Source organism: Octopus bimaculoides, chromosome 27 (assembly GCF_046866305.1).
Source record: "Octopus bimaculoides isolate indiv1 chromosome 27, ASM4686630v1, whole genome shotgun sequence".
NCBI lineage: Eukaryota > Metazoa > Mollusca > Cephalopoda > Octopoda > Octopodidae > Octopus > Octopus bimaculoides.
Genome location: NC_142954.1, coordinates 22,912,113 through 22,934,612, shown reverse-complemented (window position 1 = coordinate 22,934,612; position 22,500 = coordinate 22,912,113). Strand labels below are relative to the sequence as shown.

The following is a 22,500-nucleotide window of genomic DNA, read 5'->3' as shown; positions in this document are numbered from 1 at the left end:
GGTGCCACGAAGTGGGACTGAACCCAGAACCATGTGGCTGGTAAGCAAGCTACTTACCACACAGCCACTCCTACGCCTATGTTTGTTTTTTGTTTTTGCAATTAATTTTAAAAATAACGAAGAATAGAGTTAAGTAGTTCTTTGAGCCCTCACAAATGCTGTTGCTGATCCCCTGTGGATCCTTTTAGCGTCTGCCCCTTGTCATGGCATTATAGTGCTGGTCACCTTTCACACTATGCTACTCTCAATGTGATCATTAAGCATGGCCTTAGATGCCCAAACGCTTCCTTTTTCAGCTTGAGCCAGCAGAGGGAGACTGCTAACTTCCCCAACCATCCTCTGGGGCAATGCCTTTTCCATTATATCCCCTGGCGCCGTGAGACACACTGACAAACCATTTTTAGATATTACTTGTCACTTATTGTTTTATTCACTGGTATTTCTTTGCTTGCCAAAAGAAAACATTGTTAATAATTAACTAAAAAATGTCAGAAATGTATCAATTATCATTATTATTATTATTATTATTATTGTTGTTGTTAAGGTAGCAAGGTGGCAGAATCGTTAACACACCAGGTGAAATGCTTAGCGGTATTTCATCTGCAGCTACATTCTGAGTTCAAATTCCACCAAGGTCGACTTTGCTTTTCATTCTTTTGGGATCGATAAAATAAGTACCAGTTACATTTTGGGGTTGATGTAATTGACTTAATCCCTTCCTCCAAATTTTAAGCTTTGTACCTCCAGTAGAAAGGATTATTATTATTATTATTATTATTATTATGGTGGTGAGCTGGTAGAATTGTTAGCACGTCAAGCAAAATGCTTAGCGGTATTTCGTCCATCCTTACGTTCTGGGTTCAAATTCCAGGGATGTCAACTTTGCCTTTCATCCTTTCGGGATCGATAAAATAAGTATCAGTTATGCACTGGGGTCAACGTAATCAACTATTCACATCCCCCAAATTTCAAACTTTGTGCCTATAGTAGAAAGGATTGTTGTTGTTGTTGTTGTTGTTGTTGTTATTATTATTATTAAGGCGGTAAGCTGGCTGAATCCTTAGCAAGCCAGGCAAAATGCTAAGCAGCATTTCAGTGATCTCTATGTTCTGAGTTCAAATTCCGTCAAAATCCACTCTACCTTTCATCCTTTCGGGGTTGGTTGATGTAATCAATTAGCCTCCTCCTCCCCCCAAAATTGCTGGCCCTGTGCCAAAATTTGAAACCATTATTATTGTTGTTGTTGTTGTCGTTATCATTATTATTATTAGTGGAATAGCAGAAACGGTAAAGTGCCAGACTTGATACTGTGAGGAATTTGTCTGTCTCCCTACATTGTGAATTCAGTTTCCACTGGAGTCCGTTTTGACCTTTTCGTCACTCGGAGACTCTCTGTGCATGTGAGTGTATGCGTCTGTGTGTGCATGTGTGTGTGTGTGTGTGTGTGTGTGAGTGTGTATGTTCGAACATTTGTGTGTGTACATACGCGCATACATGCTTGTATGTGTATGTACATTAATGTGTGATGCGTGTTTGTGAATATGCACATGCGTGTGTATATGTGTATGTGTGTGAATGCACACATGTGTATGTGTATATGTGCATGTGTGTGTATTATGTATACATGTATAGGTATGTGTGCATGTGTGTGTGTATACATATGTATGTGTGCATGTGTGTCGATGTAATATAGTAACCACAAATTATGGCATTGTGCCAAAACCAGAAATTGTATTTCTGATGTTTTTATTGTTGTAGTTTTTTTTTTTGTTGTTGCTTTGTTCTCTCTGAGCAGTTCCAGGCCTCAATGACTGACCTCAAGTAACACCAAACCACATATTGTACTTTTGGCCATTATTCATGAGTAGCGATGATATATTTCACAGAAAGGAGACCAAATACCGAGAATTAAGATTCCGTTAAACGTTTGTTATAATATTTGTGATTTTGAAAGGGTTTAAACCACCGATTCTCACTGGTGGGGCATGCACCCCACATGTGAGGCCTGCAAAGATTGTAGAGGGTGTGAGATCCAAAATTTATTTCTATATTTTTTGAATTGGGACATGGAATAATGAAAATGTCTTTTTCACGGCAAACATCTTCCACCTCTACTCAATCTAGCCAAACCAATCCCTCCAGCCAAGAATAATAGCATCAAGACCTGTTTGTTACAGTATAGCGCTATTCTAATGGTGTAGTATGGATATGTCTTTAAGGAACGTATATAATTATGAGAAGTCAGTACTGAATACTAAATAAAAGAATTACTGGTAGATTCTTTTGTATTAAATAATTGTGATAAAATATTAAAAATATGGTTGGCTTTTTCCAATCACAAGTGGGGGATATATTTTCTAGAAAGTTATAATGGAGTTTGGAAAAATTGTGGTGGGGCATGAGATCCAGAATTTTTGCTCTTTTTTAGTGGGACATTGTTTTTGTCTGTTCTTTTTTCAAGCCATGCCTGGCTCATAAGGGCCAGTTTCAATGGCGTATAGGTACCCCACCTGGATGGGATGCTAGTCCGTCGCAGGTGAGCTGCTAGATGCAGGAGGAAAGAGTGAGAGAAAGTTGTGGCAAAAGAGTCAGAAAGAAGTTTGCCATTTCCTTCTGCCAGATCCGCGTGGAGCTTAGATGTTTCACTCATAAACACACACATCGCCCAGTCTGAGATTTGAACTCATGATCCCTCTGTAATTAAATACTCCCTTGATTAAATATCCTTTGATTGAGTAATTCCCTTAGTGAGTACTCTTATGAATGAGTATGCCTGTGAATGAGTACTCTTATGTGGTTAAGAAGCTTGGTTTGCAACCACATGGTTTCAGGTTCAGTCCCTCAGTGCAGCACCTTAGGCAAGTGGCTAGTTCTATAGCCACATGCTGACCAATGCCTTGTGAGTGAATTTGATTGACAGAAACTGTGTGGAAGCCCTTCATGTGTGTCTGTCTGTTTTTGTCCTTCTCACCACTTGGATAACCGGCGTTGGTTTGTTTACATCACTGTAACTTAGCAGTGTGGCAAAAGATACCAATAAAATAAGTACCAGGTGTAAAAAAAAAGTAAGCGCTGGGGTTAATTCGTTCAACTACAACCCCTCAGGTTGGTGCCCCAGCATGGCCACAGTCTAGTGGCTGAAACAAGTAGAAGATAAAATGATTTTGAATAAAGCAGCAGAGTATCACTTGAGGAAGATTTAGTTGTCATTTCTAACAAGTAGACTGACCACATAGGAGCTTCGTTGTTGGTGTGTGTGTGGAAGCGGGAGGGGTGAGGTGGAGGTGAATCACTTTCTGTTTCAAGGACACTCCATACATTTAACACTTTCAATGCCTCCTCCTCTTCCTCCTCCTCTTCTTGTTCTTCCTCCTCTTCCTCCTCCTCCTGTCCTTCTTCTTTTCCACAGCATTTAACCAAAGATGCTTCTGCTTGTCAACTTTTGCTCTTATGACCACCACCACCACCGCCACCACCGCCGCCGCCACTGCTACCACCTCTGTCACACTATCTCCCACTGCTATCTCTTCTACACTCTGAAGTGGGGTGGCCAGAGAATGGTAACGCCATAGCAGCAGCAGCAGCGGGGTGGGGAGAGGGAAGATTGGTAGTGTTTGAAGCACCATCGGCACCACTGCCACCACCACCACCACCGCCGCCAACGAAAGACAAATAAATTAGGTGTTCAAATATTTATTGCTCTCTCAGAACCAGACATTCAGTTATATATCTACATATTTATATATATATTTTATTTTTATTTTATTTACTTATTTTTCTTCTCTGTATGTGCATGTGTGTGTGTGTGTCTTTGTGTGTGTGTGTGTGTCTTTGTGTGTGTGTGTGTGTGTGAGTCTTTGTGTCTGTGTGTGTGTGTGTGTGTGTACATTGTTTCTTTTTCTGAAAATTTTTCTTCCTATTTTTCTTCTTTTTTCCTTGTCCTCGTTCTTTTTCTTATGCAGCTGCTTGTCAAGTATTTCTACAATGCAGCTTCCTGCTACAAGCTGAATGGAAACCATCATCATCATCATCATCATCATCATCATCACCATCATCACCACCACCATCATCATTATCATCCTCATCATCACCATCATCATCATCATCACCATCGTCATCACTTATTATTACTGTTATTATTCGCGACATTTTGTGTCTTTACGTTCTTAGTCCAAAGTCTACCAAGGTTGACTTTGCCTTTCATCCTTTCAGGGGCGGGGTCAATGAAATAAGTACCAGTTGAATGCTGGGGGTCGATATAAGTAATTAGTCTCCTCCCCTCCAAAATTTCAGGCCTTGTGCCTATAGAAGAAAGGATTATTCCTATTAACAATAATGGTATTTTGTCCTTCTTTCTTGACCATTCGTGGGTCAAAGAGGCATGCAACACCAATTATATAGCATACGTGGTGCACCTTGTCCACCACCACTAGGTACGGTCTGTTATGCTCTAGCACCTGATCTGTTTGGATTGGGAAATCCCAGAGGATTTTGCTAGTCTCCAACTCTGCCCCTCTCTGCGGTTTGTGCTCATACCACATCTTGTCCCTCTCTAGCCCCGACTTTTCGCACAGTCTCCAATGTAGTACTTCCGCTAACTGGTCGTGTTGCCACAACTTGTAGTAGCTTTGGGCAAGTCTAGGGCATTCGTGATACGGTCAATGGTTTCATCCACTCTATTGCAGATGCGGCACAGCGGAGACACTTGCTCATTCCTAAGGTTGACCCTCCAGTTTTTGGCCAGAGTTTGGCCCTGCACTGCCAGTATAGTGCTCTCGGTCTCTTTTTTAGCATTCCTTTCATCAGCCAATCCTACCTATTTTTTCCAGTAACTTCTCTTGTGACTACATGGAATTGATTGCGTAGTCCCTTCTTGCATAATTCTTCTTTACATCCTTTTTGTACTTCTTCCTTTGTTTTCCCTTATTTCTCTGCTCTCAATACTCCCTCGTCGCTAACTGTCACTAGCAAGGTTTCCTTACTTTGCGCTAGGAATCTCATTAAGCTCTCAAGTTCAATACACATGCAATCTCCCTCACTTCCTCTGTCCTCTTCCTCCATGTGCTCCCTTCATGTATAGGAGATCAGTGTCTGCACATGGATGATGGGCTCCATGCATCATTAGGAACTTTCTTGACTTCATGTCCATCTCCTTTGGCTCCTCTTCTGTTCACTTCAGGATTCCAGCGCCAGACCAATCTACTTCAAATGCATGCAAGTCTATTGCCGAAATTGTTTCTGACATTCAGCTTTGAAGCCAATATTTTTCTCACTTGCTGCGAATACTCTCTTTTTGTCTTTTCCTTCACCTCTTTATGGAGATGGAAAATATTGGTAACAAGACAAAACCCAGGTGACCACCCCCACTTACAGCTATGGGGAGACATGTGACGACTTAAAACCCGCCTCATTGTGTTTTGTTTCCATTTTATTTTTGTTCTGTCTTTTGGCAAACAGCCATGGCGTGTATCTGCATTATTACACACGCACACACACACACACACACATGCACACACACACACATGCACACATACACACACACGTGACAACATATTGAGCTCACACACACACAGAGACACATGCGCGCACATGTGCACACACACATGTGCTTGCATGCAGACAGACACACACACACACACACACACACACATATACACACATGCGCTCACACAGACAAGTACACAAATGCACAGACACACACACACACACACAAATACATGCATCCCTGAGTGATGAAAGGTCAAAATGTACCCCAGTGGGAACTGAACTCATTGAGTAAAAGATACAGAGATAAATTCCACAAAGTATTCTTCTGGCACTCTACCATTTTTTTTGGCCACTTTTCTGAGAAAAATAATAACAATAATAATAACAATAATAATAACAATAACAATGATAATAATACTAATAATAATAATGATGATGATGATGATGATGATGATGATGATGATGATGATGATGATATTACACACGCACACACACACATATGCACACACACAGTGACCAAGATGTGGAGAATGAAAAGCAGCACATGACCAGTGGTGTTTGGAGTGTTAGGGCTAATTAAAAAGGGCCTTGATAAGCAGCTCAACAAACTCCCTTGCAGTGTTAACGTGGGAGAACTTAAGACAATAGTGTTGCTAGGTTCTGCACACATTTTACGCCGTATACTCTCCATGAGATGAGGACCTGCTGTGACCCTAGGGTCAAGGGATGACCCCGGTTCAGCAGAAGACAACAGACCATTTTTTATTTTAAAATAATAATAATAATCATGATTTCAAATTTTTGCCACAAGGGCAGTTTGAGGGAGAGGATTAAGTTGCTTACATCGACCCCAGTGTTTAACTGGTACTTATTCAATTGACCCCGAAAGGATGACAGGCCACAGAACTGCTATTATTAGAAGTAGGAAGGTCACGCTTGTGTAAGATGAAAGATTGCAAAGATAAAGCACTATACAAGAAATTGAAAACAAATGAAACTGAAAATAGGTGGGTAAAGAAAAGAATGCATGGACAATTTCATAGGGATGCTGAAGATAAGACAGACAGAGAAAAAAGATGGCTGTGGATGACTAAAAGTGATTTAAAACCGGAAACGGAGACTCTAATCTGTGCTGCCCAAGAGCAAGCGCTAAGAACAAACTACGTAAAATACAGAATAGACAACACAACAGAAAGTGATAAGTGCAGAATCTGTGAACAAAACGGTGAAACAGTATGGCATATTACCGGCCAATGTATGCCACCAGCCCCGAAGGAATATGAGACGCCACGACAATATAGCCAGGCTTGTCCATTGGACACTTTGCAACAAGTATGGACTTGACAGAGCAAAAAATTGGTACGACCACAAACCTGAAGGCATCGTCAAAAATAGAAATGCAAAGATCCTATGGGATTTTATGATTCAGTGCGACCATGAGATAGAGAATAGGAAGCCAGACATAAATCTTAATTGAGAAAGAAAACAAGCTATGTTGGATCATAGACATAGCATGCCCAGCTGACAACAAGGTATGTGATAAGGGAGAAAGAAAAGTCGAGGGATATGACAGGTTAGCTTGAGATGATGAGCACTTGTGGTCGATGGGAAAGGTGGTAGTAATATCAGTAATTATTGGAGCCCTGGGAACAGTGAGCAAAAATCGAGAGAAGTACGTGGAATAAATAGGGGCTGCAATAAGGGTGGGGTATTTGCAGAAAACAACACTGCTTGGAACCGCTCGAATACTCTGGAAGGTGCTTGAAAAATAAGAGGTGTTACCTTAGTTCACTGGTAGTGAACAGCTGACACTGTAGTACATCTCCAGCGTTAGAAGCTGTGCAAAGGTAATGATAATAATAATAATAATAATAATGATAACTTCTTTTATTTGCTGCAGGGGCATAGATGAAGGGAACACCACAAGAAGTTGGTGGTGGTGGTGGTAGTGGTGGGGATGAAATATTGATGGCAATAATGAATAACATAAAGAACAGTGATAATGAGGAAGATCCTCCTCCTCTTCATCATCATCCTCATCATCACCACCACCACAACCACAACCACCACCACCGCCATCATCATCACCACCACCACCACCACCATCATCACCACCACCACCACCACCATCATCATCATCATCACCACCACCACCACCATCATCATCATCATCACCACCACCACCACAACCACCACCATCATCACCACCACAACCACCACCACCACCGCCATCATTATTGTGATCGTTGTCATAATCACGACTGGTACAGTATTGACAACGCTGATAATTATAAAATTATAAAAGGAACGATAATACTACTAGTGATGATGGTGATGATGATGATGGTGGTGGTGGTGGTGGTGGTGGTGATAATGATGTTGACAGCATTTTCTAGAACATGTTTACATAAACTTGCATTCAAGTGTGTGTGCGTGCATGCACGTGTGATTGCATGTGTTTCGTTGCATGTGTGCATTTGTATGCACTCCTATATATATATGTGTGTGTGTGTGTGTGTGTGTGTGTGTGTGTGTGTGTGTGTGTGTGTGTGTGTTTGTATTTCATTGCATGTGTATGTATGTGTTGGTATATATATACATATATATATATATGTGTGTGTGTGTTTGTTTACTTTTCCTCATGCTTTCATAATTTCCTTGGATAGCTTTCACTGCAGCAATAATTGATGCTGTCGTTTCTGTCGTTGTCATTTAACCCCAGGTCAATCCTAATTGACCCAAACATTCCAACCATGGCCACCCTGTCTTTCGTATTCGTTGTTTTAGACATAACATATATAACTGTGTCCGTTCGTTCTTAAGTCAGTAAGATGTGAATTAAGGGAGATTTGGCTGCTATTTCTAGCAGATATTGCTTACCTGATTACAGGTTGTTTTCATTGCAGTGAAGATGATGATGATGGTACCAATGTTGTTCTTGCTGTTATTATTGTAATGTTCACTTATCCCATGTTGATTGTAAGACTGGATATATAGACGTGTATGCATGAGAGGATGGGGCAGAAAAGTTTTTGGGGTTTTGGGTAAAAGAAAAAACAGAATGGTTAGTTAATTATGATTTTATTCAACATATTCCCCTCTCAGATTCACACACTTATTGCAGTGGCCCTTCAGTTTTTCGCTAGGCTGTGGCACTTTTCCACATAGCTATCCTCATCCATTCTCACCAAATGACCATACCAGCGCAATTGCTTCTCTTGCACACCACATCTGATGCTTCTTATGTTCAGCTTTTCTCTCAAGGCACCTACACTCTATCGCATATGCACACTGACATTACACATCCATCAGAGCATACTGGCTCCATTCCTTACAAGCTTACACATGTCCTCAGCAGTCACGGCCCATGTTTCACTACCATGTAGCATGGCTGTTTGTATACATGCGTCATACAGTCTACCTTTTACTCTGAGTGAGGGGCTAGCCACAACAAGAGAAACACTAGGCATTCCATTCATTTCCCAGCTCAAGAGGTGAGCTGCATCCTATGCTCAGCGCAAGGCATAGAATGCAACCCCCGATATCAGCAGTGGGGCCCACCAGCATATGCTGGTTTAGCCCCTCTACATCATGCTGGCTCCATACCCCTTTGAGCAACATCAAATTCACTTGTCCATCCACAAACACTCTCCAAGCTTTCCTATTATTTATAAACTCTCTCACTCTAACCCCTCTAACTACCAAAGCTTTCCTCACAAACCGAAGTGGTTCTGGTGCCTACCACTTCTGCCTTCATCACCCTCCTTACCATCCTAAAAGGGGTGGGTGCGAGGGGACTGGAAATCCACTCCTCCTTGGAATTTCTGCCACAAACCGAAGTGGTTCTGGTGCCTACCACTTCTGCCTTCATCACCCTCCTTACCATCCTAAAAGGGGTGGGTGCGAGGGGACTGGAAATCCACTCCTCCTCGGAATTTCTGCTTTTAAACTGACAACAGAAATATAATATATACATTAATCAAACCTGGATGCTTACTTGCATGACATGAAGTTTCCTCTTTCGATATATCAGGTGGTGCTTGAGAAAGTCATGCTGCCTTTCATGTGAAGAGACAAAACATCCTACCATGCTAGTGAAGACAAAGTTTCAATTAAATTTTGTTCTACTTCATACCTTGTATTGAATGCTTTCCTTTCATGTTTGTATACACTAATATACACTCACTCATTCATTATATATCATCATCATTTCATATATGTTCTTCCTTGCTGGCATCTATTGGAAAACTCTCACCTCTTGTCATCTATTGAAATCTTTTGTCATGCCACCCTTTACGCTCTCACTCTCCCTACTCCCTCTCCCTCTCTCTCTCTCTCTCTCTCTGCATATATGCATGTGTATGTCTATGTATATACCCACCTACAATGGTATTAAATTACACAAACTGTAATTAGTAATAATTAACAACCTTCCGTTCATAACACTTCAATGTTTTGTGTGTTTATAGCAAAATATACACACATACAAAATATATGCATTCATATTTATGCATAATACATTTGTGTATATGTCTATATATATGTGCGTGTGTGTATTTGTGAATATACATACATATATATACTTATGTATGAACAGCTGTAAGCTAACGAGGTTCTTAAGACAACTGTTTATTCCTTTATCTCTTTTTCTCTCATGCAGACATATATATATATACATATATATACACACACATATATATATTTGATATATATATATATATATATATATATATATATAATACATATATGTATGTATGTACGTATGTATACCTGTATATTTATGTGTGGGTGTGTGTATACATACATGCACACACCCACACACATATATATATATTTGCTTATAAACCTGAGTGAATGCAAATATATATATATATATATATACACTCACTCAGGTTTACAAGCAGATGTGTGCTTGCATCTTCATAGTCACCCCAGTAAACTAATTGCTTTTAATGACAATTTCTCATCTTAAGGCACGAGACTAATTGTGCTCCACACAAAGCAGATATAGGTCGGAGGTGACATTGTAATCAATGGAAGCAACCCCCATCACCCTTCCCTCCACCTCTCTCTATCCATCCATTTATCTCTCTGTCTATCCATCTATCTATCTATCTATCTATCTATCTATCTATTTATCTGTATACATTCACATATACATAAATATGTGTGTGTGTGTGTGTGTGTGTGTATAGGCGTAGGAGTGGCTGTGTGGTAAGTAGCTTGCTTACCAACCACATGGTTCCGGGTTCAGCCCCACTGCGTGGCATCTTGGGCAAGTGTCCTCTACTATAGCCTCAGGCTGACCAAAGCCTTGTGAGTGGATTTGGTCGACGGAAACTGAAAGAAGCCCGTCGTATATATGTATATATATATATGTATGTGTGTGTATATGTTTGTGTGTCTGTGTTTGTCTCTTGTTCAGTGAGTTAGAAATAATAATTTCTCTCATCATCATCATCATTGTAATTTAATGTCCACTTTCCATGCTGGCATGGGTTGGACGGTTTGACTGAGGGCTGTCGAGCCAGAAGGCTGCACCAGGCTCCAACCCGATCAGGCAAAGCTTCTACAGCTGGATGCCCTTCCTAACGCCAACCACTCCGTGAGTATAGTGGGTGCTTTTTACATGCCACTGGCACGAGGGCCAGTCAGGCGGTACTAACATCAACCACGCTTCAATGGTGCTTTTTACATGTCACCGGCACAGGAGCCAGTCAGGCAGCACTGGCAACGATCACACTCAAATGGTGCTTTTTACATGCTACCGGCACGGGACCAGTGAGATGGCGCTGGCATTGACCACACTCAAATGGTGCTTTTTACATGCCACCGGTACAGGTGCCAATCAGGCAGTACTGTCATATAATCTATAGTAATCAGTATATTTTTTTATCATCACAAATTTTCTAGATTGTACTAAAAGAATGAGTTTTATTCTTCTTTAACCCATTACTGCAAAAATCAAACATTTCCCCTCAAGATTTCAATACCCTGAATTACAGAAAACTAGTCTTATATAGCAGTCATTGTTTTGTTGAAGAATGTCATATTTGAAACTTATTTCCTGTTGAGATATGTCAAGTTTATTGAGGCAACATGACTTGCAGAAAACACCACTTCTATTTTTAGTAGTTATTTAATGTCATTACTGGAATAACCATGAAATTTAATTTCACAGCTGAAGGTTAAACCCAACCTCCATATGTCAAAGTACCTCTACATAAAACTGTGTCACTGAATCTCCATATAATAGAGTCCATAAAACCTCTACATAATCACTGTGTGTCATAAAAACGTTCCATAACACTGAGACGTCACACCTCTATAAAACTATCACAACGTCTCTACATGATATTGTGTACAAGACCTCTACATCATACTGTCACAATACCTCTACATGTTACTGTATCACAAAACCTCTACAAAATACTGTGTCACAACACTTCTACATAATATTGTGTCATTGCATTTCCACATAATACTATGACACTACACCACTACATAATACTGTGTCACAATAGCTGTACATATTGCTGTGTCACATCACCACCACTACATGACACTGTGTTACAACACCTCTCCATAATACTTTGTCACAACATCTCTACATAACTGTGTTACACATTTACCTTCACATATTTACTGTGTCACACCACCTCTACAAAATATTGTGTCACAACACTTCTACATAATATTCTGTCATAGCATTTCCACATAATACTATGACACTACACCACTACATAATACTGTCACAATAGCTGTTCATATTGCTGTGTCACATCACGTGTTACAACACCTCTCTATAATACTCTGTCACAACATCTCTACATAACTGTCCTCTATCACAATGCCTTATATACATGCACTCATGTCTATGCACATATACATGCATGTCTATGCACATATACATGCATGCACCCTCAAAGACTCACATATGCATGTCAACATAAAAACATAGAGACACAGATAGACGCATACACACACACTCACACACACATTCATAATCAATCACATACAGTGATGTTTACATACACACACATGTTCATGCTAATACACATACACGCACATGCAGAAACCTAGGTGCAGCTGTGTGGTAAGAAATTTGCTTCCCAACCACATGTTCAATCCCACTGCATGGCACCTTGGGCAAGTGCCTTCTACTAAAAGGCGGTGAATTGGCAGAAACGTTAGCACGCCGGACGAAATGCTTAGCGGTATTTTGTCTGCCGCTACGTTCTGAGTTCAAATTCCGCTGAGGTCAACTTTGCCTTTCATCCTTTCGAGATCCATAAATTAAGTACCAGTTACGCACTGGAGTCGATATAATCAACTTAATCCATTTGCCTGTCCTTCTTTGTCCCCTCTGTGTGTAGCCCCTTGTGGGCAGTAAAGAAATAAGTGTCTTCTACTATAGCCTCAGGCCAACCAAAGCCTTGTGAGTGGATTTCGTGGACGGAAACTAAAAGAAGCCTGTCGTATATATATATATATATATATATATGAATGTAGTTTCCAATAAGATATGGTAAAATAAAAGTCTTTTGTAAGCTTAAAAAACAAATTCAATTATTATTATTATTTCGCAATAGTAAAAAAGACTAAATTATTTTAAATTTACCAATACGTACATACAATTTGGTGATTTCAAGATTTCATGATTTTGTTCACTAAGCTACACTACTTTATGGTGTGTATCTTAACATTTACTGTACGCATTTTAATATGATTTTATATGCTTTTATACTTATTTATTGTACAGTAACATGATTTTATGTGCTTTTAACGGTTTTCTGGTGATTTTACGATTCCAATATTTGTGGTAAAGAGACGTAAATTCGAGTAAAATGACTTACCTTGATTTCTGTTTATATATTATTTTTGAAATCTGATGTATAATCGAGAACGACTTAAATTGAAACGACTTAAGCTGAGGTACGCCTGTATAACAAATCTTTGTTGTTGTTGTTGTCCAAATCTTATTGATCATTTTGTTTCTTGGTTAGAAACAAGCTCCTTCCTTCTAGAAAGGATACAAATAAATAAAAAGTAAAAAGGAAATATACTCCAAAACCTTCAGCATCGATACTCAAATAATAAATTCACATTTATACAAACAATAATTGATACACATGGTTTCATAAGTAAATATCTAAGCAACACTCTGGGAAAGCTGGGGGGTTTTCTGAAAAAGAAACCAACCAACTAACACACATTTAAAAACACAATCTGTAAGTGGAACAATAAAAATATGTAAGACTTTTCTCAAGTTCATAATATGACATTGTTTTCATTCTCTACATTCCAGCAATGGAGTCTCATATCTTTGTTAGAAACCAGCTCCGTCCTAACAGGAAGGCACCAAGTAATTAAAAACAGAAGAAATTATACATACATGTGGACAGACAGACAGACAGATAGACAGACAGACAGGCATGGCTGTGTGTAATTGGTTTTTAAATGCTTGTATTTGCCTTTTATTGTTCCACTTCAATATATTTGTATTTTATTTTGACAGGAGGGGGAGAGGTCAAGTGTCGGGCAGGGGTGGGGGTAAAAGGAGAGTAAGGGAGTACGTGGGGGGGAGTAAGGAGGAGTGGAGAGTATGGAGATAGGAGGGAAGGGGGGAAGGAGGAGGGGAGGGGAAGTATGGAAATATGAAGGGGAGGGAATGGGGGAGGGGAAGGAGTATGGCGATAGGATGGGCTGGGAAGGGTGGAGGGGAGAGTATAGAGATAGGAGAGGAAAGTAGGTGGAAGGGAGAGATATGAAAGAGAGAAGAGAGGAGGGAAGAATAGGGAGTGTGGGGAGGAGGAGAGCATATGGAGGTATGAGGGATGTGAAGAGAGGTGTGGAGAGTGTGGAGAGATATTTGGTGGTGGGGTGGCAGGGGTAGAGGAGCAGCAGGAAGAATTAATATTGTTGTTTGTTTATTCATTTGGTTAGGGTGGCAGGGAAAGAGGTGGTGGTTGTAGTCACATTGGTGGTGGTGGTGGTGGTGGCAATAGTAGTAGTGGTTGTGGTTGTGGTGGTGGTGGTGGCAGTAGTAGTAGTGGTGGTGGTGGTGGTAGTGGCAATAGTAGTAGTAGTGGTGGTGGTGGCAGTAGTAGTAGTAGTGGTGGTGGTGGTGGTTGGTGGCGGTGGCATTGTCATCATCATCATCATTATCATTGTCGTTGTCATCATTATAGTGATAATGGTGGTCGTGGTGATGGTGGTAGGGGTCGTGTTTGTAGTAGAATTCATTTTGGCATTTTTCGATACTGGCATTAGTGTGTGTGTGTGTTTGCATGTATGTGTACGTGAGTGTGTGTGTGTGTGTACATGTGCATGTTGTATATTGTGTATATCTGTGTCAACATGTATGTGTGTGTGTGTATGTACATATGTTTTATTGTTTTGTTTTTGTTAGTTGTAGCATTAGCGTGTGTGTGTATATGTACATGCATGTGTGTGTGTGTGTGTGTGTGTGTGTATGAATGTATATTCATTTATTCATTTACTTGTTTCAGTCATTTGATTGTGGCCCCATTCTAAGTATAAACCATTGAGTCCGAGGACAAAACAACAATGGCAGAGGGCACTTGCCCTTGGTGAGTGGGGGGGGGGGGGGGGGGGGTTGATGGTGATGCTGGGAGTTCCTAGATTGACCTTAGAGGTCCTCCTGCATCAGGAGGATCACATGACTATCGTTTTTTTTTAACTGATGTATACCATGCGTATCGTGGAGGCGCAATGGCCCAGTGGTTAGGGCAGCGGACTCGCGGTCATAGGATCGCGGTTTTGATTCCCAGACCAGGCGTTGTGAGTGTTTATTGAGCGAAAACACCTAAAGCTCCACGAGGCTCCGGCAGGGGATGGTGGCAAACCCTGCTGTACTCTTTCACCACAACTTTCTCTCACTCTTACTTCCTGTTTCTGTTGTGCCTGTAATTCAAAGGGTCAGCCTTGTCACACTGTGTCACGCTGAATATCCCCGAGAACTACATTAAGGGTACACGTGTCTGTGGAGTGCTCAGTCACTTGCACATTAATTTCACGAGCAGGCTGTTCCGTTGATCGGATCAACTGGAACACTCGACGTCGTAAGCGACGAAGTCCCAACAACCATGCGTATCAGGACAATTACCCACCCCCCCGGAAGACAATTACCTCTCATAGGACAATTCCCCCCGACAATTACCCCCTAGGACAATTACTTCCCTTGGTTAATTACCCCTCTCTCCTATATATTAAGACGTATTAAATCATCATCTGTTGTCCTTTGTGGGGATTATTGTCCATGGGGGAGGGGGGGATAAATGGCCTAGACTCATACCATGCATGGATCATTTCTTTTGTTACTATGGTGGTGAGATGGCAGGAAGCGTTGGCAAGCTGAGCAAAATGTTTAGTGGCATCTCATCTGTCTGTACATTCTTTCAGGGTCGATAAAATAAGTGCCAGTTGAGTATGAGGGTCAATTTGATCGACTTAACACTTCCCTCAAATTGCTGTCTTTGTGCCAACATTTGAAACTCATTATTAAAGAGCACCTGTGCCAGCGCTGTGTAAACGCACCTCTACCAGTGCTCCGTAAACGCACCCCTGCCAGTGCTTCGTAAATGCACCCCTGCCAGTGCTCCGTAAACGCACCCATGCCAGTGCTCTGTAAATGCACCCCTGCCAGTGCTCCGTAAACGCACCCATGCCAGTGCTCTGTAAATGCACCCCTGCCAGAGCCTGTGTTAATGCACCTATGTCAGTGCTGCATAAATGCACCCCAGCCAGTGCTGCATAAACACACTCAAGACAGTGACACATGAAAAGCACCCAACACACTGTCAAGTGGTTGGCACTAGGAAGGGTATCCAGCTGTAGAAAACCATGCCCCATCAGACAGTTAGAGTCCGGACAGCTCCCTGCTAGCCAGCTCCATGTCAAATTAGCCATCCCATGTAATTGACTTACGCCACCCTGAAATTGCTGGCTTTGTGCCAAAATTTGAAATCTTTCTTGTTCTTATTATCATCATCATCATCATCATCGTTGTCATCATCATCATCATTATTTAAGGAGGCGGTGAGCTGGCAGAGTTGTTAGCCTGCCAGACAAAATGCTTAGTGGCATTTCATCCATCTTTACGTTCTGAGTTCAAATTCCACCGAGGTTGACTTTGCCTTTCATCCTTTTGGAGTCAATAAATTAGGTACCAGTGAAACACTGGGGTCGATGTAATTGACCAGTCCCCTCCCTACAAATTTCAGGCCTTGTGCCTTCAGTAGAAAGGATTTTTATGGTTGTTATTATTATCATCGTTATTTTCATTAGCATCTTATTTCAATTCTGTTTCCATTCTGCACACACTTCTCCAGTGTCCAAACACTGCTGACATGTGGAATTCCATTACTAACACCAGCTGTCAACTGCAGGCTGGATCTGGCTATCAGCAGAGTCAGTACGGGTTAGAGGGGTACGTATTATGGTGGCATTGTTTTTTACAGCCAGATGCATCCAGGCCACACTGTAAAATGGTTGGCATTTGGAAGGGTATCTAATTGTGAAAAACTGTACCAAACCAGACCTCATCAGTGCTGGTGCTACATAAAATGCACCCAGGCCATTTTCTAAAGTGGTCAGCATTAAGAAAGGTGTAGTGACCCCTAGCGGTCAAGCAGGAGAGCAAACCGAAAAAGGGATTTAACGAGAGTAATCTCCCTCGACCTTCTCAAAAACTCTTGAACATTCTAGAAGCTTCCAATTAACTTCCAGATGACATGGAAGTCAGGGACTTCTGGTTCATCCCTTATATAAAGGAACACATTCTAATTTCGCGCCACTCTTGCTTGTCAGTTCCTAGACATGCATTGAGTCACGCCACTCGCATACACACCCGCACGCTCGGATGTTCGCCTCATTTGCTTTGAGACGTGGTTGCAAAATATGTTCATGTGATGTTACAAGTTTTTCCTTCAATTAACCTTATATGCTAACGAATTACATCCAGTAATAAATATGTTATGATTTATTACGAACATCTCACAAATACCTGTCGCTTATGTACAAGATGGTAACCCCTTCATTCTCTCAATAATTATAAAAATTATAGGATGTCACTTACTGACAATCACTACAAGGGCATCCAGCTGTAAAAACTATGCCAAAGCTGACCTCACCGGTGCTAGTGCCATGTAAAAAGCATCTTGTCCACACTGTAAAGTGGTTGACATTATGAAGGGCGCCCACCTGTCGAAACCCTGCCAAAACAGACAATGGAGCCTGGTGCAGTCTTCTGGTTCCTGTCAAACCATCCATCTCATGCCAGTATAGAAAAGGGACGAACATTAATGATGGTGGTGGTGGTGGTGGTGGTGGTGGTGATGATGTTGTTTCCCTTCCTCTCGCTAAATCTCGTCTGTTTTACATTGAAGGAAGGTTTTTTTTTCTTAAAGTCCTTGAAAGCCCTTTGGCAAAGCATTCACTCAGACACACGACACAGGCTTCTACACACACAACATATACTCACATGCATATACGCACATACGATGGGCTTCCATGCGGTTTCCGTCTACCAAATTCACTCACAAGGCATTGGTTGGCCAAAAGCTATAGTGGAGGACACTTCAGTGAGACTGAACCCAAAACCATGGGATTGGGAAGAAATCTTTGCTATAATCTTTGCAACAAACACCTGTGCATCCAACCATTCCTCTGTCCATTAGCCTGTCCGTCTGTCTGTCAGTCCCTGACTATCAGTTTGTATGTCTGACTCCTCTGTGTCTGTCTTTCTGTCTGTCTGTCCGTCTGTTCGTCTGTCACTCTGTCTGTCAAGCTGTCAGTCTGTCAGTCAGTCCCTGACTATCAGTTTGTCTGACTCTCCTGTCTGTCTGTCTGTCTGTTCATCTGCTGGTCTATCTGTCTCTCTCAGTCTATCTCTCCCCCCCTCCCTCCCTCCCTCCCTCTCTCCCACTCTCTTTCTCTGTCAGTTAATCAGTCTGTCTGTCTGTTCGTATCTCTGTCTATCCGTGTTTGTCACTCTCTCTCTCCCTCACTTTCTCTCTCTCTCTCTCTCTCTCTCTCTCGTTTCCTCAGTCTATCAATCTGTCTGTCTGTGTGTCTAGCTGTCTATGTCTCAGTCGCCTTTCTCTTTATCTCTCTCTCTCTCTCTCTCTCTCTGTCTTTGCCTGTCTGTCTGATTATGTCTCTGTCTATCTACATTTATCAATATTTCTCTTTCTTTCTATCTCTTTCTATTTCTCTCTCTCTCTCTCTCTCTCTCTCTCTCTCTCTCTCTCTCTGACACTTGGTCTATCAGTCTGTCTTTCTATCAGTCTCTCTATATGTGTTAGTCTGTCTGTCTGTCTCTGTCTATCAGCCTGTCTATCTATCTGTCTCTCCGTCTATCAGTCTGTCTGTCTATCTGTCGGTCTTTCTGTATGCCTGTCTCTGTCTATCAGCTTGTCTACCTCCCTGTCTGTCTGCTTCTCTCAATCCGCCTGTCTATCTGTCCGTTTGTCTATCAGTTTGTCCGTTCGTCCGTTCGTCCGTCCATCCGTCCGTTTGTCCATCCGTCCGTCCGTCTATCTGTCCATCAGTCTGCCTGCCTTCCTGTCTGTCTGTCCAATGCTGAAAGTGTCCTAAATAACAATGGTATTTTTGTTGCTACTTGAGACATATTCAACATCCACTCAACAAAAAGTACAGAAGACTAATATGGACATTCACACACACACACACACACACACACACACATGATTAACTTTATTTGCATGAATATAATTAGATGTATACAAATACCTAAGTGGCAATATAGATTTTATACACCAACACGCAGGCTATATATATATACGTGCGTGTGTTGTGGGTGTATATGAATATATATATATGTGTATATTTGTGGTTGTGTATATATGTATATATGTATGCATGTATGTGAGTGTATTGTGTATGTATGTTATGTATGTATGTATTTATGTATGTATATATATATATCATCATCGTTTAACGTCCACTTTCCATGCTGTATGTATGTATATATATATATATGTATCTCTCTCTCTCTATATATATATATATATATATATATAATGTTATGCATGTATATGTATGCATGTGTGTGTATATGCATGTATATGTTTATATGTAGTATATGTATATACATATAATATATATATATATATATATATATATATATATATATATATATAGATACATACATACATACATATATGTGTGTGTCTATATATATATGTATATATATATATAGGTAGATAAATAGATATGTATATACATACACACATATGATGATGATGATGATGTACATATAGGTATGTGTGTGTATTTGCGTGTATTTGTGTCGAGAGGTTTATCTTGACATTTCAGTCAAATCCGTCAATCGCAGAGAACAGTAACATTTCCTCACCATGGAATATAGGCAAACCATTGTTGTTGTTGTTGTTGTTGCAGATGCTGCAGTCGTCTTGTGCTTCATCACCATCACCATCGTCACTATCACCTTAATCAGAACCAACAGTTATCATCATCACCATCATCATCGTCTTCATCAACATCGGCATCATCATCGTCACCATCATCACCATCATCAATGTTGTCATCATTATCATTGTTTTCCTTGTCCTCCTCCTCATCATCACCAATGTCACCACCACCACCATTATCATCCTTTTATTATAATTATTCTTCTTAATAATCCTCTGAATAACCCTAAACTTTAACTTTATACAATATAGCAGTATTGCTTAAAATATTTAACTATAGTACCACATGATAAGATCCCTCCCCCCTGTTTCATTATCAATGGTCTGCTAGTGGCCAGCCCCCTTAACCGTCAGCTAACATCTTGATTTAAGTTTTCCTTTACCAAATCCCATGATATTGCTTCAAATAAATCTTGATTTTTATGACTATACCCACTATGATATCTGTCGACTCCCTCAGCCCTACCCCTAACAGACCCGAGCCTTAGATATACAAGGATTTGATAAAACTAGTCTATAAATTAAAACTGACCCCATATAAAAGTGACAAGCAAAATCTGTAACAAGTCTTTCTTCCTGATAACTTAGTAGCTTCTAAGTGGAAGTGAAGGCAGCATGTTCTTCGTCTATCTCCTTAACTTCTTGGAGAGAGATTTTAGGTAAAATTATACTAATGTGTCCATCTGATTTAATTTAATTAAATTCTATGTCTTTGTGCAGCTGAGGATTGCTCTGCATTTAAATTGATATAATGATTGCATTGTTCACTTAAATGGAGTTGCGTGAAACGATCGTACTGCATAACCTGTGGATATCTTTGTTGCTTATTTTGATTCTAATCACTTTATGCATGCACATATATATATATATATATATATATATATATATATATATACATATGTGTGTGTGTGTATATATATATATATATATAAATATATAGTTTTAGGGAAAAGAACCAAGTTTCATGAACTCATCGATGAAAATCCACTATCACATATAGAAAAATTAATAATTAAAAGCACAATAAATGAGTATAATATAATACAAAGTAAATATCATAAGATAAAGATAATCATTTTATTATCTTTATCTTATGATATTTACTTTGTATTATATTATACTCATTTATTGTGCTTTTAATTATTAATTTTTCTATGTGATACTGGATTTTCATCGATGAGTTCATGAAACTTGGTTCTTTTCCCTAAAACTATAAATTTATATATATTTTAATCTGTAAAGCTCAATTTAATTTTAATTTTTTATAAATTGATTTTAATTGAGTTTTTACCTGTAATTTTAGATTTTGTCCCTAATATTATTATATATATATATATACATATATATACACACATAGGTTCATGATCCAATACAAGTTATAGATCCAACATTGTGATGGTTCTAGGTATGGCATTTGCATAAAATAAGACAACTGAATTTTAAAATCCATTTGGTCTTATTTTTTATATATATATATATATATATATATATATATATATATATATATATATATATATATATACACAATAGGCTTCAACACAGTTTGTATCTCCTAGATTCACTCACACGGTATTGGTCTGATTGAGGCTATTGTAAAAGACACTTGCTTGAGATGCCATGCAGTGGGACCAAACTTGAAACTATGTGATTACGAAGCAAGCTTCTTAACCATGTAGTAATGTCCTTTCTCCATGTAGCAATGTCCTTTCTCCAAAAATTTCACTGGAATTTTTCAAAAAGATGTAATTCATCAATTTTCCTTCAAATTTGTTGCTGTTATTGTTGTCATCGTCATCATCATAGTTAATCAAGCAGTGTAGATCAATGATTTCTCTGATATTTTTCTGATAGACATATTCGACAAATATTCCTTCATATTTGTGAATGTTTATGCATTCTACATCACTATCAACCTGTTGTGTATCAAATTTCAAGCCTGTCTTTTCTCCAGAGAATACTGCGTTCCTGTTTTAACAACCAACACTTGACTGCTGTTACTATGTTGTTCCCTTGGTGATATTTCCATTCTATCTTTTATAAATGTTGTTGAAAAAATCTTCAACATCCTTTCGACTTGAGTGTATATAACCTGTAGTTGTATATTCTTTTAATACATAACTGCATGTATCGTATGTGTATATATGTATGTATGTATGTATGTTCGTTTGTACATATTAGTATATCTAAATGAGTATATGCATATATGTGTCTCTATGTATATATGTATATGTTCACAGGTATATTCTTTTATTTGTTTCAGTCATTTGACTGTGGCCATGCTGGAGCACTGCCTTTAGGACGAATCTAAATTCAACCTTTTTACACCTGTTCCTTTCTGTCGAAGAGCATAGGCACGAAACGTTAAAGACTTCTTCACTTCCCGAGCATTAAACTAATACATCTGTTTGTTGTCTACACCACCTGTCTTCGTCTTTTGTTTTTTTGTGAATTCTCCCTATATATATATATATATATATATATATATATATATATATATCATATATATATATATATATATATAATACATATATATCAA

General features: G+C 39.7%; 2 protein-coding genes across 6 annotated transcripts in view; one reads left to right on the top strand and one right to left on the bottom strand.

Annotated features, from left to right (window-relative positions):
- The window catches only part of LOC106882760 (adenylate cyclase type 6), a 103,815-nt gene that overhangs the window by 25,155 nt on the left and 56,160 nt on the right, over window positions 1-22,500 (top strand). The gene's annotated exons all lie outside the window — the stretch shown is intronic.
- The window catches only part of LOC106876814 (cholecystokinin receptor type A), a 156,580-nt gene that overhangs the window by 101,234 nt on the left and 32,846 nt on the right, over window positions 1-22,500 (bottom strand). For 2 of the 4 annotated variants that reach the window (XM_052977301.2, XM_052977297.2), the window contains exon 2: window positions 13,344-13,510. The gene's annotated coding sequence lies outside the window, so the exon portion shown is untranslated. Of the gene's footprint in view, window positions 1-8,367; window positions 8,473-13,343; window positions 13,511-13,882; window positions 13,964-22,500 lie in introns of those variants that run through there. The other 2 variants (XM_052977302.2, XM_052977299.2) reach the window with 2 other exon arrangements.